This window comes from Solanum lycopersicum, chromosome 9 (assembly GCF_036512215.1).
Source record: "Solanum lycopersicum chromosome 9, SLM_r2.1".
Lineage (NCBI taxonomy): Eukaryota > Viridiplantae > Streptophyta > Magnoliopsida > Solanales > Solanaceae > Solanum > Solanum lycopersicum.
Window position 1 is genome coordinate 38,834,822 of NC_090808.1, and position 7,424 is coordinate 38,842,245.

The 7,424-nt window shown below is 31.6% G+C and overlaps 1 long non-coding RNA gene across 3 annotated transcripts; it reads right to left on the bottom strand.

Annotated features, from left to right (window-relative positions):
* Positions 1-2,066: 2,066 nt before the first annotated feature.
* LOC101251717 (uncharacterized) lies at positions 2,067-7,055 on the bottom strand. Of its 3 annotated transcripts, none has more exons than XR_011211482.1 (4): positions 6,676-7,055; positions 5,396-6,207; positions 4,208-4,295; positions 2,067-2,283 (listed from the first exon to the last, which is right to left on the bottom strand). It is a non-coding gene; the product is annotated as an uncharacterized lncRNA (long non-coding RNA). The 3 variants fall into 3 exon arrangements; XR_011211483.1 differs by having other exon boundaries at positions 5,396-6,204; positions 6,676-6,999; XR_003248088.2 differs by having other exon boundaries at positions 6,621-6,999.
* Positions 7,056-7,424: the final 369 nt, after the last annotated feature.

Sequence of the window (7,424 nt, forward strand, 5' to 3'; positions counted from 1 at the left end):
TAAAATGTATTAGAGTTTTTAAGGGTCTAAAAATCGATGTACAACTCCCCAAGTACAAAGCAACGAGTCCTTGAGGAAGAACCTTGCATTATGGCTAAAAGTTGTCTTGAGACAGAAGCCATCGACAAATGTAGGCTACGAGGCGTAGCATGGCTGACAAGGCATAAATGGTTACTTAAACATTGTTTCAAAGGGTACTTTTTTATCCCACTCTGACCAAAACAACTACTTCACAGGACGGTGGAGGTCGTGGTTGTCAACTGACCTACGGACCATAGGTCGGGTTCTCGTAGGTCAGGGCATATGTTTTGCTATCATGCTTTAATTAGTTAGTTTAATTAAGTTAGTTGGTTATGGGTTTAATTAGTGATTAGGAGGTGTTTAATAAGGTTATTTAATTAACTATATAACCTACCCAAGCCTTAACCCAACTAACCACATCTTAATTCCCAAACTAAAAGTACTCTTCCTGATATCTATTTTCTCTCTCCTAAAGAAACTCCATAGAAGACAAAGGTAAAGGGGAGTTCTAGGGAAGAAAGAAGTAAGGTTTCCTCCATCAATCTTCATCAAATACCAAGGTATGGGAACTCTTCACCTTTGGGATTCCATTCCCCAAAGGGTTCTTCTAAAATTGATTTTCAAAAGGTGAGTGTCATGTGGGTTTCTCCCTATTAGGAAATTGATCTTCTAAATTGACTTTTCTATGGTTTATTTTTGTTATTATGATTGGACTATGATGTATTATGATTTAATTATTCTATATCTTGATGTATTGACCTAGTTTGTGGAGGATGAGTTTTTCCCCCAAACCCTAGGTTGTGATCTTGAATTGAATTGTGTAGTAGTGATGTATGTGTCTTGTTTAATGTGTGAAATATGATTATATGATGTTTTTATACCAAGTGATAAATGAATTGTGATTGGTTTATGGTAATACCATGATTATGTCTTGGGAAGAGGAAGCGATATGGATTTGTGATCTTGAATTCTTAACTCTATTGTGATGACTTATACCTAGTGATCTTGATTCAATTGAATTATATGTATTGTGTTTGGATTATTTAGGTTGGTACAATGTTGGTATTGTAATGTCTTATCTTATTAATTATGAGATCATGTTAAGGTTGTGATGCTATAAGCATGGTGTTGATTCACTTGTATGCATTACTATGATATGAAATATGGTGTTGATCTCATTCTGAGGATTGTATTGAAAGGTTATTCGCATGCAGTTCCTAATGACCTAATGATGATGATATACAACGGGTTAGTCTCCTATGACCTATACTAAGTTGTGATAATAAAGGATGACTTAAGGACATTTCAAAAAAGGACACTACCTTAGCACCGAGCGAATTAGTAGTGAGGAGTGTCCTTTTCCACATCGGGAAGGTAGGCTCACTATTTTACTCATGAGATTGGAGACGATAATGCATGTAGCTTTAAGAGGGTCCCAAACTACATATCTTAGTACTTGAACTATGTTGGCCCCATAGGAGTACTAGCTAGTGGATCCACATAGATGACATGGTTCCATGACACATGATTCCACATTAGCTCATGTGGTCTATGTCAGTTATGGCTACACTAAACCATTTTAGGCCTACGGTCTCACAAGTAAAGTGTAGTCTAAATTAGTAAGAAGTGTGGCCTTTGAAAAAGGCTACACTTTTAGACTTTAGCAACACTTTTTAGGGCTTCGCCTAAAGCAGCGAATGAATCTTTGATATTTCGCAACACTTTTTAAATGTCACCATCTTTGACTAAACATATAAATCGTAGCCAAAGAGGTGTAAGGACACACTTTTTGTGATGCATTAGAGACACATATTTTTTATTATACTACATTTAAAAGCGTTGTATTTGCTTTTTTATTGGTCACACTTAAAAAGTGTTGCCTTTTATATGTCATCTAGAGAAACACTTATAAATGTGGAAATATTGGGTAGAATTTTTATGGCCACAATTTTTCAATTTTAGGAATAACCATTTTTATTTTCATATATTGAATAATCACAATATTAAATTTATACTTGACCTAAAGCACAAAATTAGAAAATTAATAAATCGAAACTATATGGTTCAAATAAACTTTGAAAAACATGTCTTGTACAACCAATACTAAGAAAACAATTTAATAAAGATCTCTACTATTAATAATTTCCACAAAGCCAAATACATACCAATAATATGACAATAGTACAAAAAAATATTCATCGCTCAATACAATAGATCGAGTATACTTTTGGCAACAATACAATTTCAATTACCGACATTTTCCTGCATATTAAAAAAATTATATGTTAGTGAACTAAATGATGTATTAAATATAGTCAATACTAGTCATTTTTAACAATACTTCCCAGCCCCCTCACAGTGAAGTGCATTGTTATTAAAAAAAAAACTGGACTTTTAGTTATTATTAAAACATGTATTCAACCATCCAAACATAGTAGTAATTGTCTAACGTTATTTTTGACATCCAACTTTCTGTATAATGGCTCCAATTGAAATAAAACTCAATTACCAAATGTTTGGTTCAATGTTAGAGTTGACCACTATAGTATCTTCTGTGGCATTTGAGCAGTTTAAGGGGAAAATTACAATAAGGCATTAAAAAGCTCTGGAGAAATCAATAGCTGTAAAATTGGACATTTGAGGAGGCAACATTAGAATAATTTATGACATACTAAAAGAACAAATGTAGCATGCAGAGAAAGATCTCAGAATCTTGTGGAAAACTACAGGCATGTAAAGAAATAAAAAACAAGAACAACTAGTTTAATGCTTCCTGAAACAATATACACATACCATAGCCCTATAATTCACCCCGCAAAATTAATTCATAAGTAAATTATGTTCGATGCAGAGAAAAAAATCATCTATTCCAAACATATTCATGTCTTGTTTCGCTTGTTTGACTGTGCAATCTATTTGTGACAAATTAGCCGCATTTGAGATAAAATTGTCTATAAGCTCACCACTTTCATCATCACAACTTTTTTAAGCGAAACAAAATTCTAACAGGTGTGTCATGTGTTTACAATTTGTTTGCTTAGAAGTGTACATTTTTATTACTTTCTTATTTTGTAAAAGCTCCAAGTTGGTTCCCCAAACACACTTAAGGTCCAAGACTAACTCTTTCTAAATATCAAAAATGTTGCAACGTAACTGCTTATATTTGGTTGTTAAATTCTACTATGTCATTAATATCATAGCTTGATAATCAGATCCTATCAGAAACACTATAAAGAAAAAGAATCAAAAGGCTTAAATTCACATAAAACAAAATACTATGGACAAGCTAAGTTCATGAGTTTTAAGTAGTTTTGTCTACGATATATCCTTAGGAATATCGTAAAACCTCATAAAACAGTACGATGTTAACAAATGCATGTCCATATAATAGAGGATCTCATAATAAGAAATCACAACGATTTACCTTATCTTAAGTTTGAACGATGAAGTGATTTATCAACTTATTATATACAGAGGACATCTTTTGGTTTCAAGTTAGTAAAGGAGCGGTGACACCCTATTATCCAGTTTACTAAACATGTCTATGCTAAAAGAAATTACACTTCTACAAGTAAACATAACAATGAATTATTTTTTCTTTTCATTTTCATCCATCTAATTAATTTTTGAACAATGAATTGTTGCAATCGTGTTCTGAAGGCATTTAGGTTTGTCCCATCCATTTGGTTTTAGCCACCAGCCACCATGCGCATCAAGGAACTATAGGACAAACAAAACTCTTTTGCCTTGCGATATCACAAATATTTGAACAAAATAAACCAATCTTCTAGCAGGTAAGGAAAATGGAACAAGAAATTAATGACACACAGGTGAGACGTAAGTAAAAATCAGCAACTATATGTAAGAGGAGTTTCAATCACCTCTTCAAACTTATCTCCTTTCAAATCTAATATTTCTACAAGTAACAAAATATATAATACTGCTATTGAAGATGAACTCGGAATTATATAGCAAAGCTATTGAACAATAAAAAAAAATGAACTCTAAAACTACTAAAGACTTCAAATATTGCTTAAGATGATGGTGCACTTGAACATTTACCATATTTTATCTTTCAAATAACTACATTTATGATGCACCATATTTAAGATCAATCATATCACACGTGGTTACAAAATGAAATGGTGAACTTTAAGATTTAGAAATTCACAGTGATGGAACTTACCTAAATCCAAGAACCTTGAATTTTACATAAATCGTAAAGTTAATATCATGTCCTTAGGGTAACCAATAAGTATGTGCTTTCGATCCCCCTAGTAAATAGACGAAAAATGATAGAAATTAGCTATGCAACAGTAGATATTAATGTTGCAGTGTCAAAAACAATAAACAAAATATTTACCTGCAAGCATCAACCATATGAGAGTAGCATGAAATCAAGATATTCTTAATGGTGCAGGCAACTATAACTATATCCCTAAATTCAATATTATTATCATATGAGTTTCGCAAGTAGTATAGATGTGTCCTAAAATTAGCTGTCAAATTAATATACCACAAATAACACTCAACCAAGAACAAAGTTTTAAAGAAACAAGAAAGAGACTTTGACATTCTCAATCAGATGTAAAAGCAAAACATAAAATAACTTTGTTCATTTGATTTTTTTAATAGGCTATACTTTCCACTGAGTCTCTTATACTACCTTGGGTCCTTCCAAAATTACCTAAGCTCTTCAAAACATGAAAGTTAACAAAAAGGTGAAAAAATGAGAATTATTTTCGCGCATTTTTCTCTGTAGGATCTAAGACTTGATAAACTTTTTCTAAAATGTGGATGAACAAATAATAATTACATAGCAAGTTGTAACTTCAGTCGACGTTCATTCATTGATAAGTGATAAGCATAAGTTTGATCAAGCTAAAGTAACAAACGTATATCACATCCTTCAACACTATATGTTTCAAAGTCCTTATTTTGATAAACCACAACAGGACAATCTATTTAACTGAAGAAATTTTACGAACACTAAGAGGGAACAAGCTTTTCAGATAGATTAATGTGTGTCAAAACACATGACAAAACAAATAAATCCACTATATTAAAAGATTGGGGAAAAGTGAAATAAATAAGCAAACAGAGAAAAGAAAAGGAAAATCAAAGTTCAAAATATATTGCGGATTCAACAAACCAGCAAAATTAACAATTGAAATTAGCAAACAAAACATTGAATAATACAGAAACCAAGAAAACAAAGACAAAAAGATGCATGTACAGTAAGTGTTTTTAGGGAAAACATCCGAGCGAAAGAAAACACCAGGAAATTAATGAATGGCAAATAGGAAACATAGAAAAGTAATGAATGGGAAATAGGAAACACAGGAAACAAATGAGGCAGAGAATGGAAGTGTACCTTTTTGTTCATGGGAGAAACTGGAACTTCGTCTCCCAATTTAGGACAGAAATTGAATATATATTGTTTTCCATGGAACATAAAGAAAATTTCTTCAAAATAACAAATGTAGAAATCAAAGATGCAAGCGTGGATCATTCTCCACCAATGTGAGAACATGCATCAAAGAAAGAAAGGAAGGGAGAATGTGAGGACACGCCGTAAGAAAGAAAGAAGGGAGAAGATGAAATTACGGATTTGCCCTCCAAATGTCTGACAAAACCTTCTCTTACCAAGAATGATAATGATCACTAAGCATATTTTTCTATGAAAAATCAGATGAATTTTACACTAGTATATTCCTCAATAGGCACCCCAAAAAATATCTTCTCATTGTTCAACTCAATTATGCATGAATCAGATTTTTATGGTATTTCAGTTCTACTGACTCCAGGTAACATTACACATTCTAACCTTGTAAGACTAAAGACTTTATATGTAGTCTCATAAACTTTTAAGGTAATACATTTTATTAGGGAAGATATACAGGTAATAAATGCATTAAGCAATAATCAACTGAAGTCGAAACTTGTGATAATAAAGCAACATAGACAATGCACAATCTTTCCATTTTTTATTCTGCAATTCAAGACAAAAAAACTCCCAGTCCATCCCGATTTATTTGACAGAACTCCTACTTTTATCCATTTAATTATTAATGACTTCATAAAATTAAAAATTCGAGGATTACCTTCAGGAGGGTCCTACTGTAACCTATTGAAATCAATCATCAGTCTCTTCCTTGAAGAAATTGACATTTGACATTTTAACTGCTGCACATATTCCATGGCAGAATCAACACAACCAAACAGTTAATATGAAGCATCAGTTTCTTCATTTGTTATAATAAAGAGGAGCATAACTCAAAGTAAAACATCAACTAGAAGAACGACATTAATGATACCTGCTTGTTTAATCAAATCGATCCTTAATTAGTGAGCTCAAAATTAAGTATACTACACTATGAAAACTTAAACAGACTAATTATGACGATATTCACTAAGAAAGTAAAAGGTAAAATCCTTTCAAAGAGTAACAAACACTAATTTATACTTATTTTGCGATGAATCTTGTAATTATAATTCAAATGCTTTTTTTTCAAATTCATAAGATCCAAGGATAATTCCACAAACACATACAAAAAAAAAGATGTTCCGTCATGAATCAATTCAATTCATACACTTACCCTACACTAAAAATCCAAAAGAAGGTGTGAGTTAGGGTTTTGCTTTGAATGGTACCTCATCTTGGGGAGCAGGAGCTTCTAGTTTAGACTTACCTCATACAAATTAGAATTTTTTTAATTAAAGAAACAGAGAGAAAATGATGAAGAAGAAGAGGCTGGTTCATATGATCAAAGTGACTGAATATATCTCAATTGTTACTTCTTGTATCTGCTCTCTTTCGTATATATTCATATTCTTCCAAACTATGCTAATTTTATTTGAAATTTTTCTCAAGCTATTCCAATGAAGGCGAATATGTATTAGAAAAATCACCACCTATCTCAAACGGAGTGACAGAGTTTTGTAGAGTAACAATGGTGATTTTAGTTTGGTGGAAATGAAAAGAAGAGGACAGTAAGATTTAGTCTTTCATTTATAAGTGTAGTGATTTGTGTAAAGTAACAATTACGTCTTTGAATTAGATTTATTTGTGCTGGGAGTCTTTTTGATCTTTTTTTTGTTTTGTTTTTTTTAGAGTTAAATTGTGTTTTAATTTTTAAATTTCTTTTTAGAAAATAAAAAATTTAAAGGAGAGTTAAATATGTTGGGGGAAAATAATATTTTGGAGAATATTTAAGGAAAATTACAAGCTCACACTTGTTAAATTTTTTTTTATTTATAAAAATAGCATACTTTAAAAGTGTAGTCATATGTGTAAAGATATGTCGCCAATTATATAATGATATGGCAATGTTTAAAATGAGTTGCTTATACCACTAAAGAGCACACACTTTACAAGTGTTATCAGTATTATTGTTGCCAAA